At 45.7% G+C, this 16,969-nt stretch overlaps 1 long non-coding RNA gene across 2 annotated transcripts; it reads left to right on the top strand.

The window, feature by feature from the left end:
* Positions 1 to 6,902: 6,902 nt before the first annotated feature.
* On the top strand, positions 6,903 to 16,969 carry LOC311590670. Of its 2 annotated transcripts, none has more exons than XR_014776955.1 (3): positions 6,903 to 7,160; positions 13,264 to 13,359; positions 14,038 to 16,969. It is a non-coding gene; the product is annotated as an uncharacterized lncRNA (long non-coding RNA). The 2 variants fall into 2 exon arrangements; XR_014776956.1 differs by lacking the exon at positions 6,903 to 7,160 and adding an exon at positions 12,648 to 12,762.

Genomic DNA, 16,969 nt, shown 5'->3' with positions numbered 1-16,969 from the left:
GAAAGTCTGGCACCTTAAAGGGTTTACGCGGAGCCAGGCTAACTCCATGTGATGTGGCTTTCTGCTGAGAAATTGTTTCCTAAACAACATTTCCTGCTCTTTCTTATTCCTCACTGGCAAGAATGTTCGCGTTTTCTCGCGCAGTGCTAACAAGCCTCAGAACCTCAGAAGAAGCCAGGAGAGCCTTTATTTTGCCTCTCTGGATACACTCTCCACACACTTTCTTCCTTGTGTCCAGAAGGCTGGCCAGTGTACACGGCCTCTCTCCCTCTATGGTACACTTACTTCCTGTTTTGCTCTGATGATAAAGCGGTGAGGTACCACAGGCAGTAATTTTCAAGGAAGGAGGACCATAGAACTTCTGCTTAGGTCCCCGCTACCTGGGCCTTCTGGGACACACGTTTTCTGGCAATACAGCCCTCAATCTGTCCCTCCGTTGGGCCCTGAGGCAGTCTGAGGGTACTGCTCTAATCCTTATGATTTTCCAAAATCAGACGCACGCTTTCAAAATAATCTCCTCAAAACATATTTTTTTAAAGTTATTTTTAGTTATGTGTGTGTCAGGTAGGGCGAGGTGGGCTCATTTGCACGAGTGCAAGTGCCAACAGAGGGGCCAGAAGAGGATGTCAGATTTGCTGGCACTGGAGACAGTTGTGAGCTTACTGTTGCTGGTGCTGGGAACTGAACTTGGTACCTTTATAAGAGCAGTACACACTCTTGACCACTGAGCCATCTCTCCAGCCTCCAAAGCAGCTTACATTTAATTTTTAAAATTTGTATGTATGTGGTGTGTGTACATGTTCATATGTGTGCACACAGGTATACACATATATGTAGGTGTGGGTGTGTATGTGGAGGTTAGAGGCTGACGTTAGGTATCTTCCTTAATTGCTATCTGCCTTATCTATCCATCTATATCTAGATGGATGTTTACTTTTTAAATATATATATATTTACTTTTGAGATGGGATCTGTCACTAAAGCTGGAGCTGGCTAGACTCCTTGGCCAATGTGCTCCAGGAATACACTTGTCTCTACCTGGCTGTGCTTGGGACAGATGTCTAAATGTTGGGGATCTGAACTGGGGTCCTCATCTTTCACAACAGGCATCTGAGTCATCATCTCCCAAGCTCTTCTCCAAAGCATCTTTATTTGTGAGATTGGTTTCCTTCTTTCTCTCTGATATAAAAGCAGCTAATTAATTAACTGTTGAATATATGAATCCCACATAACGAATGAGTTCAACAATTCAGAGAATGGTGAGCGAATGAACAGGTGTTCTGCGCACACGGAGCGGATAAGGTACACAGAATGTATTAATAACTCATGCAGGAATTATGACATGACAACCAAGGAAATGAGTGACACCATGTGAAAATGTGAATGGAAGCACAATTAAAGAATGACTGCATAAGCCGGGCAGTGGTGGCGCACACCTTTAATCCTAGCACTCGGGAGGCAGAGGCAGTCAGATTGCTGTGAGTTTAAGGCCAGCCTGATCTACAAAGCAAGTCCAGGACAGCCAAGGCTACGCAGAGAGAGCCTGTCTCAAAAAACCAAAACCAAAACAAACAAACAAAAAGAACAGGACCATGTCTTAAATACTTAAACTAGGTTAATCTTAACCAATATCTACCAATATTGCACATACTTTAGGGTACTGTACACTGTTTCCACATACCAATGTATCATCAGTTTAAACATATCTGTTGCCTCACACATTTATCATTTCTTTCTGGTCAAACAAAACAAGACAAAACACCACCACCTAAAAAGAAACCTCTCCTCTAGCTTTTTGACATAGGGATCACTTTTAATGAATCTAGACCCCTACCTTGCCCCCAGGAGGCCCCTATTATTAGAACACATGGTGAGGAAAGGATGAATGAGTGGCCCCGTGAAGCTGGCTGTTTTTTTTTACATGGTTTGTAGAAAAAGGCATTCATGAGTTAGGCTGGGGGAAATCTCTCAAGGAAAAAAGTAAGTTAAATTCTAAGAAAAGCACTGCCAGTCAAGGCAGAGATTTCCTTACAGGAACAGAAAACAAAAGTGGCCTATAGCAAGCAGAAGGAATTAAGCTTTTTTTTCTTCCCTCTGGATAAAAACCAACAATGATTCATGGACTTAGAGCAAGGGAGCCATGAGACAGAAAGCCAGCCAACAAATGCTGCCATTAAAGCTCAACTGAGCCATGGATGAGAGAAGCAGAAAGCATCTAACGCCTTGTCTTGGGCTGGATGGCACAGTGAAAGATGGATGTAGTAATTTCCTCAAAGCTCAGCTCTCATCCATTAAGCAACTGGGTCACGTTGCTAAAAGACCACTTTCCAGAGGACAGCTTCACTGCCCTGTTCTAGACATGATACCCTGGTCAAGACGCCGCACTGCTGTGCCCACGCTAACACACGATGGGGCTAAAACTAGAAGGAATTTAAAAGTCAAAAAACACTGAGTAGTGAGAATTCTGGTTTCTTTAAAAGCCCAGTTATGTTATGTGAATACGGTTTTGGTCTGATCCCAGGTTGGGATATGGGGCTGCTTCAGGTTGTCCACGGCAGCTGACTATGGTTGCCTCATGCTATAATAGGGGAGAGATTTTTGCCAGCTGCAGAAAGGTTGATTCTGGGGACTCTGGAGAGGACACAGATAGCAGAGCCCTGAGAGGGCCTGTGGCAGCCGCTGCCCCTGCTGCTGCTGGCTCTTACAGCTGTGTTTGCCTTCGCTGCTTTGTTAACATTTACTGGATTGTTAGATAGTCTGACAATGAAAATTGGACTTGCCCCTAGAAACCCAGTCCCCCAATTCAGCTGGAAGCAGTCTAAAGAGGCCTAACTCCCCCCCCCCCTTTCCCAACAACCTTCTTGCTCTCCTAGTGTTGGGGTGTTGGAAGGGATTAGGGTAGAATAAGGATTGGAAAGGTAAAAGAACCCAATAAAGTAGCCTCAAAAAGTAGCTACAAATGGCGATCTGCAACCTTGTTTTCTAACTTCCCCCCCACCACCACCACCACCAAGTTCAAGTCCTATTTAATTTAAAAAAAAAAAAAAGAGGAGGAAAAGTGATACATTCATTTAGCTATGCAACCCAGGAAGCTACAATTCTCACACTAGACACTTTAAATTCTGAAAAAGACAAAAGGCTATCATTTGGGGAAAAGATCCTGGCTTTTGCTCTGTGAAAGGTTTGCGTCTGGGTTAAAGAGGACACTGAGGTTAATTGTCCCTTTGGGGCAAGAGATCTATTGGAAGAGATTTAAAGCCATAAAAGTTTCCCAGAAGAAGTAAGGTCTGCAAGGCAAAGTGGAAGTACCTTCTTTTTTTCTTTCTTTTCTTTCTTTCCTTTTTCTTTTTTCTGTTTTGTTTTGTTTTGTTGTTGTTTTTTTGAGACAAAGTTTCTCTGTGTAGCCTTGGCTGTCCTAGACCACTTTGTAGACCAGGCTGGCCTTGAACTCACAGCAATCTGCCTGCCTCTGCCTCACAAATGATGGGATTAAAGGCCCTTCTTATAGGATTCAGATAGGGGGGGGGGAGTTCTATGTCACATTGTTTATGAATAGTCCCCAGCTGCCAGGCTGTCCCTGATTTGTGGTTGGCAGGGGGAGGGGCAGGACTGGAATATTTTGTTAAAATGTGCCCATTATACAAGTGTGTTGGAGGGTGTGCCCCAGCAGGAGCGCTCTGATGGCCTGGAGTTTGGCAACTGGAGCCTGTAAAAGTATATGGTACCCGCCATTCCCCTGGATCTAGGCCCCTGAGTGTCTGTTCTGTGGGTTAGAGGGTCACAGACAGGCTCTCCCAGGTCGGGATGGGGACTTCCTATTCCTTTCCTGCAGCTCTAAAAGGCTGCTCCAAGCAAGCACATCCAGATTCACTTGTAGCCAAATATCCAACATTCTGGAAACCGTATTTCTGAGACTTTTGCTAAGAAAAACATCTTTCTAGTATAAGAAGAGGTAGAACAAAGATGTTACTGTCTGTGGCATTATTCCTACTCATATTTTATCAATTGTATTTATTGGTTTATCATCATCATCCTCATCATTGGTGTGTGTGGGTGTGTGGGTGTGTGTGTGTGTGATGCAGGGATGAGGGCACGCATGCTATGGTGCACTTGCCACGTGTGCATGTGGAAGTCATACAACTATTGTGCTTGGTTGTTAATATCAACTTGCCACTAATTAGAACCACCCAAGTAGGGACTGTCACCTGAAGAACTGTCCTGATGATAGCTATGACCACTGCAGAACTGACTCATCCAATTGTGCCTGGCACCTCCTGGTTTGCAGTCAGATAAAAAAAAAAGACGAGGGAGAAGGAAGTTCATCGTTTGCTCACTTGCCCTTCAGCACTCCCCGTTGCTGCGGCAGCTGATTCCTTCCCTGATATCAGAACGCAGGAGCCCTTCCAAGCTTCCAGCAGCCTGTTAAGACAGCAACTGCCCGCTGTTGGGCCAAGCCTGCAGCAGCACCAGTGTGAGACGACCGCTAGGGGGCACTCAGAATGCTGAGACCCTCAGCCTAAGGACCGAGTAACCCCTCCTGGTGCTCCGTGCTCAGACATGCTGCATGCGGCTGCTGCTGCTGTTGTTTTAAAGCTGACTTAAGAAGTGGGTGATACACACATATTTGGTATTTGATAATGGTATGTATCCTCCCACTGGTTAAGAACCATGACCAACACAACGCGGCAACTTTATGGGGTCTACACTTCCCTTCTACCTTTATGATGTTTCCAGGGATCCATCTTGGGTCTCCAGGCTTATGTGTTAACCACCTTCACTGCGGAGCCATCTCTCTGGCCATGTGCTTTGAGATTTTAGATAAAACAAGGAGCCATCTTGAGCATGGGGTCAGAGACTAAATAAGAATTGCAATTGCATTTAGTCACCGTCTGAGCATGTTCTTTCTATGAAAGAGTCTCCGGGTGCCCATGTTTACTGTGACTGATGAGGTCGGGTATGGAATTTTCTCCTTGTGATATCTTATCAATGCTCAAAAGATTTCAGATTTTGGAGCATTTCAGATTTTTAAAGTCAAAATCCTCAACCCGTATAAGCTGGAAAAGTAAAACGGTGGAAAAGAAAAACGGTATAAATGTCCATTTTTAAGAGACTGCAAAGCCAGGCCTTGGGACTGTGGCTTAATACACACACACACACACACACACACACACACACACACACACATGTATGTATCTGTATGTGGATATACACACATGAGTGCAGGTGCCTGTGAAGGCCAGAGGCATCAGATAGCTCTGGAATTGGATTTACAAACAGTTGTGAGCCTCCTGACATGAGTGCTGGGATTCAAACTCCTATATAAGAGCAATAGAGTTTTGTTTTTTTTTTTAACTCACTGAGCCATGTCTTCACCTTACCTTCATAGTAACTTTACCTATTTTAGAGGTAAGAAAACAGAAGCCCCTAGAGGCCAGTGTACTTTCACAAGCCAGAGATTGGGGTGCGGCTAGTCCAGAGTATAACGCCCATACATAACAAAAGAAAGGGTGCCTAAGAAGTGTGGATCTGGGAAAGCAGGCTACAGAAACTGCACACAGAGCCAGAGCTTGCCTATGGGATGTGGTCGGCACCAGCACACGGATGCAGCTAGACTAACGGCCACCAAATGGTAAAGCAGTATTCTCTGATGAGGAAATTGGTCTTTTGAGGAACTTTCTGTTTTACAATTGTCGAGTTAGGGGCTGGAGCAATGACTCTGTCGTTAAGAACAATTACTGCTCTTGTATGGGACCTGAGTTTAATTCCCAGAACCCATACGGTGGCTCCCAACTGTTTATAACTCCAGATTTGGGAGAGCTGATGTTCTCTTTTGGCCTTTGTGGGCACTAGGGATGTATACAGGGCAGGCAGAGTGTACATGCAGGCAAAAATCTCTCGCACAAAATAAAAATAAATCTTTTTAAAATCTGGTGTCAGTTTAAAGACATTTATTATTTTAATGTGTGTGGGAAAGGAGGCATGTGTACATCAGTACCAATGCCTGAGGGGGCAGAAGTGGGAGTTACAGGCAGCTGTGCATCTCTTACATGGGTATGGGAACCAAACCTGGGTCCTCTGTAAGAGCAGTACATGGTCTTATCCACTGAGTCAACTTTTCAGCCCAGTAGGTGTCATTTCAATGACTTTCCAAGACTTTGAAAATGCGATTGCAGGCTGTGTAGGATAAATAAGTTATATAAGTTAAAGATAGGAAAGATGTTTTCTCCAAGGCTGTCAAATAAAAATAGCCAAAACACTAAGAATGTAACATTTATATAATTCCCGATTGTGTCATGGTTCTTCTTGCTATAGGTAGTTTATTCTACACATGTGTAATAATATAAATGCATATGTAAAAAATAAAAAATAAATAAAAAGAGAATCCTTCGGATGTTATAAACATTAAAAAATATTATGGAAATTCTCTGAACTGGGAAAATTAACCTACAATTTCATTTTCCTAAAAGGAAGATTACACTGAAATATGGTAAGTAATTTCCATGCATTTTCAAATATCATATACACTGTAACAATATGTAATGTTGGCAGTTAGATGTCTTTAAATATAAGAAATAAGTAGAACATTGTGATGGTTTAAAAAAAAAGATAATGCTAATGCTATAAAATCAAGCAAAGCAAAAAAAAAAAAAAAATCAAGCAAAGCTTTAGACAGATGCCTGTTCCTCTCAGACCTAGACACACCTGTGGTCTTAGGTCCGTACAATCCATAGTGGGGTAGAGGTACCTTAATTAACAGTCTGGGGAACTACACTGTTTGGCTTAAGTGCTCCCCTCCTGTTTGACCTCACCGTTCTAGAATCTTAGCAATCCTGGCTGACATCACATAGTCCGGCTTCACAACCGGCTGTCTCGCTGTTTTCAGGGAGCTGGCAGAACTCTGTCAGAGAACGGTAGTCCCACTGGCCCTTTACCACTGCGTCCTTTCTGGCCTTAGTGCAGAGACTATCTGGCCCTCTGGGGAACCACGGTTGTAAGTTCCTAGGCCTTGCACAATACATTTATTCTCATAATTCCTATGCTGAGAACCAACTTAATACCATGCCAAGGAAACTCCGTTTTATTTGATATTGGCTTTTATCATGTCACTGAGTCATCGAAGAGAGCTCTCAGAGACAATATCCTGCCGTCCCTGCCAGATAGTAAGTGCTGACTCATGGGTAAACAGTCACAGGTCAATGAATCCTCCAGCCGATGGCGCATTGTTCTAGTGGAACAACCCAGAGACCCACTCACAATTTCCTGTGTTGTTTCCCCGGGTATAATAGCCAAATCCCACAATTCCATCAGCGTCTAAGCTATTTTTCATTTCAAAGACATAATTCACTTTGAAGAACTGACCCTGGTCACAAGCTCAGAGGCGGTAAAGTGTGAGAAGGCTAATAGGTCCGGAGGGGAAGCAGCAGTATCCCGCGAGAATGTGTTGGGTACCAGGTCACTGGCCATCCTTCTGGCACAGAGGCTTCGAGAGAAAATGCTTTTCCGCCCCCCACCCCCCCACCCCCCCACCCCCCCCACCCCCCCACCCCCCCACCCCCCCCACCCCCGTCCCCCCACCCCCCGCCAGGTAATAAGACTCAGGGAAATCAATTAGATGCTCAGATTCATGCACCAATACATTTCTATCCCAGGTCTCAGGGTTCTTGTTTTCCTGTAAAGCTCTCACTAACGTGAGCACTTCATTGAAACCAAAAAGCCAGTCCTGTGCAGGCAGCCCTGCTACCCTCATAATTAGGGCTGCACCTCGCTGTCTGTCAGCTGTCTGCGGATGCGTCAGAAGGCACGCTGGGCAGGGTTTCAAGGCATCAGCAGCTCGGGAGGCAGCACAAAGACTGGAGAGAGGTCCTTAACCACACCGAGTGTGATAGTGTTTGATGGGAGGATTCCCGCTGCTGCAGACAGATCACAGATCTGAACTCGCACTGCCCCCTGTTCACCTCAACACACCCTCTCCACGTTGGAACTTGGGACCTTTGCATTGTGCTTGACTTTAGGTCCAGGGTCTTGTTTTAGAAAGCTCCTGATGGGGTACCTGGGGTGTAAAGGGGTTATAGCAAACCTTGCTTGTACAGCTTTGGAGGTTAGCCCCTTAGGAGCCTGTGGGGTTTTTTCTGTGTTCGGAGATCTTCCTGTTTAATCTACCATACCAGAAGCCCAGGTAATCAGCTCTTCCTCGAGCTCCTTGCTTCGCTCTGAGTTTTAGTTTTTTGTTTGGTTGGTTAGTTTGTTGTTGTTGTTTTGATGATGGTGGTGAGTGTGTGTGTGTGTGTGTGTGTGTGTGTGTGTGTGTGTCTGTGTGTGTGTGTTTCAAGATGGGGTTCCTTGTAGCTCGAACTGGCTTTAGACTCACTATGTAGTCAAAGATGACCGTGAATTTCTGATCCTCTATCTCTTCCTCCTAAGTGCTGAGCTTAAGTTATGGTAGCAGGGCTTGAACCCAGGGCCTGTGTATGCTGGGAAAACGGTCTACTAACTCAGCTACCTCCCCAGCTCCCAGGTCTTCACTTCTTAGGGGATCAAGGCACAAGTCATGCACCATCTGGATCATGAGTATGCGTGCCTTGGAACACTCCTCATAATATTTCTCCATATGGGTGTTATTCACAGTTGAGGCACCAACGGGACACGGCTCAAGTGTTTCTGAAAAGGAGGTATATGGAAAGAGGCAGGCCAAGAGTGGTGGCACGGCATCTGGGGGAGGTCTGATGGCTCTCCTCCTTCCCGAGGACTGGTCCTCATATGGGCTAAGAATTGCTCAACAGGAAGGCTGCTGCACTTAGTCCGCGGTGCTAAAGGCGAGCTCACTGCTCTCCACTGACTTGGCTTTAGTTAGTCCATAGTTATCTGTTCGCTTTCCTAAAGGAAGTTAAGACTACCATTTTCTCTCTCTTTCCCTCACCACTTCTTCTAGCTACCTTGTTGTTTTCCTTAGATGAACCATCTAAAAGTTTATTTCTCTTTAACACACACACACACACACACACACACACACACACACACACACACACACACCCCAAACCAAAACCTTAATCTGAAACTGAATTGAAGGGGGAAAATCTTTCTGAGGTGACTATATCAGCACCAACTAATGAAATATTTTTGAACTGACTGACAGACACATCGCTAAGGAATAGCTATTCTGGGGCTGCACAGATGGCTCAGAGGTTAAGAGCACTTGCTGCTCTTCCCGAGGACCCAGGTTGGTTCCCAGAATTCACTCACAGTGGTCTGTAACTGACCCTCTCTCTGTCCTCTATAGGTACACGTGTGCAAAAATGCTCATACATATAAAGCAGAAAACTATATGTCTAAAAAAGATTAAAGGTGCTGGAGAGTTGCTTCAGCAGCTATGAACACTCGCTGCTCTTCCAAAGGACCCAAGTTCGGTTCCCAGCACCTATATCAGCCAGCTTACAACCACATAACTCCAACTCCAGGGGATCTGTCACCCTCTCTGAGCTCCATGGTCATCTGCACTTACCAGCACAAACCCATACACACGCACGTGTACACACACACACACACACACACACACACACACACACCTACCTAATTTTAATATACATTATAGCACCAGTGTGATGGTTCAGTAGGTAAATGTGCTTGCTGCTAAGTCTGATGTTCTGAGTTCAGTCCCCAGGATTCACATGGTGGGAGGAGAGGACCAACTCCTTCGAGGAGGACCTTTGACCTCCAGATGTGCATGTATATGTGTGCGTGCTGCTTGCTGCTCTTCCAGAGGGGACATGGATTCAATTTATAACATCCACGTGGTGGCTCACAATCATCTTTAACTCGAATCCCAAGGGATCTTACACCCTCTTTGTGTCTTTGTGAGAGCCGCACTCCCACCGCTTGTAACTCCAGTCCCGGCGAATCCAATGGCCTGGGATTCTGGAAACCAACCTGGGTCCTCGGGAAGAGCAGCAAGTGCTCTTAAGGCCTTCAGGGTACTAGGCACACACATGGTACACAGACAGACAGACAGACAAAAACACCTATACACATTAAATAAATACATTTTTAAATTCACATTTTTGTCATTTCAAACTCATGCACAAATTTTTCTGCCTGTTAAGTTGGGACTCATTTTTTTTTTTTTACAGTGTTCAGATAACTTCTTAAAGGAAATTATCTGGGGTTGCCAATATGGCTTATACTCATTTAAACTTACAAGGAGAGGAGTCCTCATTTTTGTATTGGTGTAAGCAGTTCATTACTTATAAAATTCCTATTTGACAAAGAAAAAAAATCACTGTATAATACCTTTTAGCTGATCCAAATATGCATAACTATATGATTCTACAAGTAAAATCATTAGACATGTCAACGTAAGGACTGCTGAAAAGCACAGTTAAATTTGAATTTCAATTGAACCGTTTCTGGACTCACTATACTATAGCCCATGCTGGCTTCGAATTCACAATTTTCCTGCCTTAGCCTTCTAAGTGCTGGGATGATAAGGGTGCCTCGTCAAACATGGCTCACATTTTCTTCTTAGTTATAAGCATGATACAAATATCACAAGAGGAAAAGAACTACTGCTTTACGAGGGTATGCCATGTTTGCTTTTTCTTTAAAGTTTTGTGTGTGTGTGTTCTATGTGATTCTCTCTCTCTCTCTCTCTCTGTGTGTGTGTGTGTGTGTGTGTGTGTGTGTGTGTGTGTGTGTGCACCTGTGTGTGCAAGTGTGCATATTCACAGAGTCTCAAAAAGAGCATTGGAGGCTCCTCCTCTGTCCTCTCTTCCTACTCCTGTAAGGCAGGAGATCTCCCTAATCCTGGGGTTCTCGTTTTCTCAGCTAAGCTGGAAGCCAGCAAACTCCAGTGGTCCTCCTGTCTCAGAGCTGGGAGCATGTACGCGATACCTGGCTTGTTATATGGGTGCTAGCATCCTCCTGGCTGTGCAAAAGGCGTGGCTTCCTAAATGATTCTTAGCCACTTAGCCATCTATCTCTCCAGCCCCTTACTTGATTTTTCTAATTGCGAAGAGATAAATAAAAGAGATGATGGTTTTAGGACATAGAATAGGCTCACCTTTGCTCATTAAAAAGTGTGAGTGTGTGAGTGAGCGTGTGTGTGTGTGTGTGTGTGTGGTGTGTGTGTGTGTGTGTGTGTGTGTGTGTGTGTGTGTATGATGTGTACACCTGAGTGTATGAATGACACAATTTGAATATGAAAGTAAGAGGGAAACATTGTGGAAGGAACGAGACCCCCGTCAAAGCCCTGCCCCCGCTGGCCTTCCTCCAATAGGCCTCACCTTCAAATAGCCTAGGCTCTCTTAAGTACTTTTTCTCTCTTATTTGCTCTCTTGAGAGTTAGCATATCCTATTCTGTCAAGTCTCTCTGATTCTTCGCTTTGTCTGCCTCTCAATTAGACATCACTTTCAAACATGGGTGCTTCTTTTTTTTTTTTTTTGGTTTTTCAAGACAAGGTCTCTCTGTGTATCCTTGGCTGTCCTGGACTCCCTTTGTAGACCAGTCTGGCCTCGAACTCACAGCCATCCACCTGCCTCTGCCTCCCGAGTGCTGGGATTAAAGGCATGTACCACCACACCTGGCTAACTTTACTTTCGTTGTTGAGGATTTAAAAGGGTGTGTGCTAAGGGCATGTCTGTATTCCAGGCAGAGTAGCCAAGTTGCTCAATTAAAATTCCTCACATATATGCAAAAGGAGTAAAAGAAACTCAGAGGTGAACAGGGTGCTAACTAAAACTCTGCCCAAATGCCCCAGGAGACGAGTCCTTTCAAGATGACAAACACATTTAGAATTGTCAGAAAGATGAGATTGTTCACTCACACAGAGCTTCAGGTGCCCTTGATCTCACAGCTGATGTACGAAATGGGTGAGGCCCAAAGTGGGATGTTTCAGATGGCAATCAGAAGCATTAAAATTTATTGTTCCAGAGGATTTCTTATCTCAGCTCCTCACATAAATTGTGTAAAGTCCCAGGTAGCAAAGTACCTACTCACACACTGGCGTTAGAGCTGTCAAGGCGGCTATCAAGCAGCCATCGCATCCAATAACAGCTTTGGTTACAGGAGAACATTTGAAAGAGAATGTTGTCAAGCAACTGTGAGATGCACAGGTGATTTCACACTCAGACCAATTTGGCGGTATTAGTGAAACTGGAGGTTAGGCCAACCCAGATTGCGATGTAGATCCGTAGGGTATGCACATTTCTAAGAATGAAGACGCCTCGAAATCTGATGCATCCCTTCACTAACGGCCCAGGTTCTTACACATGCTCACTTTATAGCTCCGTAAACTTGTCATGGTGCCTTTTCGACTAAACTGAGATGATACAGGCTGGAGAACGAATGAAAGGAGGTAAGGGACAACCCGTGTACCCAGGAGTTAGAAGGTCATGCCTTCCATCGGCCCCCACCCGCCCCCACCCCCCCACCCCCCACCCCCCACCCCCGTGCACAGGAGCAGCACTTGTGCGCAGCCTGAGCCAGGCCCGCTGGAGGCCGCCAAAGACAGCAGTCGCTAAGGCTGGTGTCACTTGGGCACAGGAGACACCACAGTTAAGGACCTCTGCATCCCCAGGATAACCAGCTTCCGGGATCTTGGGGCAGGGAGGTGGGAACGCCCATAGGGTGACGTCAGCACGCTGCGAAAGCCGGATAGGCGTGACATTAATGTGTCCCGAAGGGGCCAGACTCAGGCGGCTTCAGGTGACTGGAGGGGCTGGCGTGACCTCCACTCGTACTCCGTGCGCACGAGCTCCCACGCACGTATTGTAATGAGGTTTTTTTTTTTCTTCTCTTAGAGTAGCGTAATCTCGTGAGATAATTTGAAAAGTAAATCAAGTAAGGCATATCTACAAGTAAATTTCTCCGTTTCTGCCAGAACTGCAGATCAGGGACTAAGTCTGATTTCCAGCTAGGCAGAAAGGAGAGCTAGTCTATGGAGCCAAGGCCAGAGGTGGGCCCGGACAGTAGGTTTCACCACGCAAAAAGGTGAGGGTAGCAGAGCACAGTGGCTCATACCTGTCATCCCAGCCCGCGGGAATCTGTGGCTTCACCATCAGGAATTCGAGATCATCCTCGGGAGTTCAGGCTACATAGCCAGTTCAAAGCCATCTTCAGCTGCAGGGGACATCTTGAAAAAGGCGAGGACAAACACAGTGCGGCAGCTGTAGCCTAGCAAGTACACTCGCTGGCACCTGCCCAAACCTACACAGTCATTTTTTTAAAAATAGTTTTTATTTTTATCAGAATTACCCTTTTAATTCCTGCAGACTTCAAGTCTGGAATCCAGCCGCACGTCCCCGGCTTCACGTCTGAGCAGGCATACATCTGATTAGACGCTGAGTCAACCTCATAGTCCTTCCGTGGTATGTTCCTCATCAAATGACCTCCTAGTCCTTAAAATTATTCAGGGGTTAATAACTACAGTGCTCACCAGTCGCGTAGCTCACAAAGCATTTCCCGCTGTACCTCTTTCCGGCACATGGCTGCTGAGAGCTGCCTGGGTGTGCCCCACTCTTCTGGCTCTGTCACCTCGAACACAATACTTATTTGTCACTGTGAGGACTGAATGCCAGGACTCTCTTTCTGCCTTTTCCTGCCTAGCAAAGGTGACTTCTGAAATGGTGTTAGTTTAACCCATCAGGGTCACTGAATAATTAGGAGGAGAGACGCCCTGTACTGTCCTATGAGAGACAGAGGCTTCAGGAAGGGGTACATGCATGGACTGATATATATATTTGTGTACATACACAGACTGCTGTGTACATGCATGGACTGTTGTGTACATACAGAGACTGCTGGGTCCATACATGGCTACTGGAATCACAGCACACTCTAGCCTCTTTCAACTAATAACAGACACCTACAGATGTGAACAGAGAAACAAATTTGATCCCTGGCCTGGTGGACCTCGTAAATGTGGGTCTGACCATGTGCTTTTTCCCGGCTTCAAGTTTTTCCATTCCTGCTATTTGGAGAGTAAGATTTTAACCTTTCCTTTAAAAAATTTTTTTTTCTAAAGATTTCTTTTCATTTATGCGTAGGTGTCTGTGTATGAATGCATCGATGGCAGTGCTGACAGAGGCCGGAGGAGGGTGTCCGGATATGCCGAAGCTGGGCCTGCAGGCTGGTTTGATCTACTCAACCAGAGTGGTGGCGATCAAACTCTGGTCCTCTGCCATACTCTTAAATTCCAGCTTACGTCCTTTGCCATATTGCAAAAAAAACCTTCCTTTCAAGGATCATTTTCCCTCTTTCTGTGTGTCCCTATTGGCTATTTACAGTATGGGACGGCTACTTCTCATGTCAATGTGATACAAGCTAGAGTCTTTTTTTTTTTTTGAAGAGGGAACTTCAGTTGAGAAAAATGGTCCCGCAATACTGGCCGGTGGTGCACTTTCTTGATGAATGATTGATGTGGAAGCGCACAGTTCACTCCGGACGGTGCCACCCCTGGGCAGGGGCGTCCTAGGTGCTATAAGAAAGCAGGCTGAGGCAGCCAGTAACCAGTGTCCTTCTATGGCCTGGGCCATCGGTTTCTGCTCCAGGCTTCTACCCTGCTTGAGTTCCTTCCTTGACTTCCCTTTGTGATGGACCTGTTAACCTGGAAATCTAAGTGGAATGTATTTTTCCTTCCCAAGTTACTTCTGGGCACAGCAACAGAAACCCTAACGCAGGTGTGTGTGGAAACACAAGTCTACTCAAGTCCCTTCCAAACTCTGCCCGTCGAACCTGGGACGCCTTCTGCCCTTTCCCACTTTTACGTCTTTATGCTTGTCAAAACTACTTCTCATGCCGCCTGCTGGTAACTCCTAGCACGCTTGCAAACATCTTAATTACACGGTCCAGGTACAGTCTTACTCCTGGGCTGTCTATGAGAAGTTTGTGTTTAAATGAGGGCTAGCTTGTTGGACCCTTAATCAGTAAAAGTGCAGCCAAGCCCATGTGTGGGCTCCTACTGTAACTAATACAGAGTTCAAAGAGTCCGAAGAACACAGCGGTGCCGTGCAGGTCTATAGGTGTTTGCAGGGTTGCCTTTGTTCTTGGGGGTCCTACATGAGAACGCCTGCTTGGTTTTGCTCGCCGCTGGAGCTCCCGTGCCTCGTGGCCGCCATATCTCACTTCCCAAGCTGGCATGTCGCATCTCCCTGAGCGTTCGTCTTTCATGCTTACATCTCTCTTGGCTCTTAACTCAAGAACTGTGTGTACGTGCATGGGAGGGGCCCATGTGTCACATCACCTATGTGGAGGTCAGAAGACAGCCTTTTGGAGTTGGTTTTCTCCTTCCACCTTTGCATAGGTTCCAGGGATGGGATGCAGGCTGCCAGAAATGAGCAGCAGGTGTCTTTGCCTACTGAGCCATCTCACTCATCCTGATTATCTGATTTTAAAGTGACTTGGTGGGTCACCTGAAACAGGCAGAATGATCTCTCTATTTTAATGTCCTAAATTTAGTCATTTCCCCCATACACTGTATAAAGTAACAATCATGTTCTAGGGTCCGGGACTTGAGCTTGGTCATGGGCAAGCATTATTTTGCCTACCACATTCCACAGTTTTACTTGCTTACCTAGTTTGCCCACCCCCAACATTGGCCAACTGAAGAGTTTTCCAAAAAATCATTGTTCAAAGAGTTCACTTAAGAATGAGTGGGAAATACACTATGGAATACTACTCAGCTATTAAAAACAAGGAATTCCCAAAATTTGTGAACAAATGGATTGAGCTAGAAATGATCATAATGAGTGAGTTAATCCAGAAGCAGAAAGACTCAAATGGTATATACTCACTTATATCTGCATACTAGTCCAAGGGGCATGTCCCATGAAAGCCTTCACCTACCAGGAAACTGGGACAGAGGGGAGGACATCCTATTGGGGCTCTAGATGAGAGAAGCATGGGGGAATAGCAAAGTAGAAGGATCCAGAGGGTCCTAGAAACCTAAAAGTAGAACATTATGATAGGCAGATTTGGGCCCAGGGGTCCCGCTCAAACTAAGGCACCAGCCAAGGACAATACAGGCGGTAAACTTCAAACCCCTACCCAGATCTAGCCAATGGACAGAACATTCTCCACAGTTGAGTGGAGAGTGGGGTATGACTTTCACACGAACTCTGGTGCCTTATATTTGACCATGTCCCCTGGAGGGGGAGACCTGGTGGCACTCAGAGGAAGGATAGCAGGCTACCAAGAAGAGACTTGATACCCTATGAACATGTACAGGGGGAGGTAATCCCCCTCAGTCACAGTCATAGGGGAGGGGAATAAGGGGAAAATGGGAGGGAGGGAAGAATGGGAGGATACAAGGGATGGGATAACCATTGAGATGTAACAAGAATAAATTAATAAAAAAATTTTTAAAAAAAGAATGAGTGGGAATACACTACAAAGGCATCAGATGGTGACCAGAGAAGGGACCAGATGAAGTGAGTGTGGCCTGAAGAGGTCCATATCTTTTTTATACCCCCACCCCCACCCCTGAGACAGGGTTTCTCTGTGTAGCCTTGGCTGTCCTGGACTCACTTTGTAGACCAGGCTGGCCTCGAACTCACAGAGATTCGCCAGCTTCTGGCTCCCAGAGTACTGGGATTACAAGTATGCACCACCACGCCCTGCTGAGGCTGTTATCTTAAAGTAAAGGTCACTAAAGCAAAGTTTTTCTTGACTCTCCAGTCCTTCTGGCTCCTGCTCCACTCCCTCCCCACAAGGCTAACGAGTAAACTGGAATGTCTCCTTCTTGGGATGAGTCATAGAAGGGAGAGCCTCTTTCCCAAGGCAATTGATAAGAACCAGACTTGTACTTTCAGCTTTCCCCATAAGTCTGTCTTAGAGCTAGCTATAAAGTAACTCTCTGACCTACTGTGTCTCATAGTAGATTAGGAGACAGCTGGTACAGGAGGCATCTTGCCCCATAGTTAGAGAAGGAATGCCGCGCAGAGTTCAAGAGGAAACTGAACAGATGGGATTTGCTGGGTC

Source organism: Acomys minous (genome assembly GCF_964271855.1).
Source record: "Acomys minous genome assembly, chromosome: 19".
In the NCBI taxonomy this organism is placed as follows: Eukaryota; Metazoa; Chordata; class Mammalia; order Rodentia; family Muridae; genus Acomys; species Acomys minous.
This window is presented reverse-complemented; position numbering and strand designations above follow the sequence as displayed.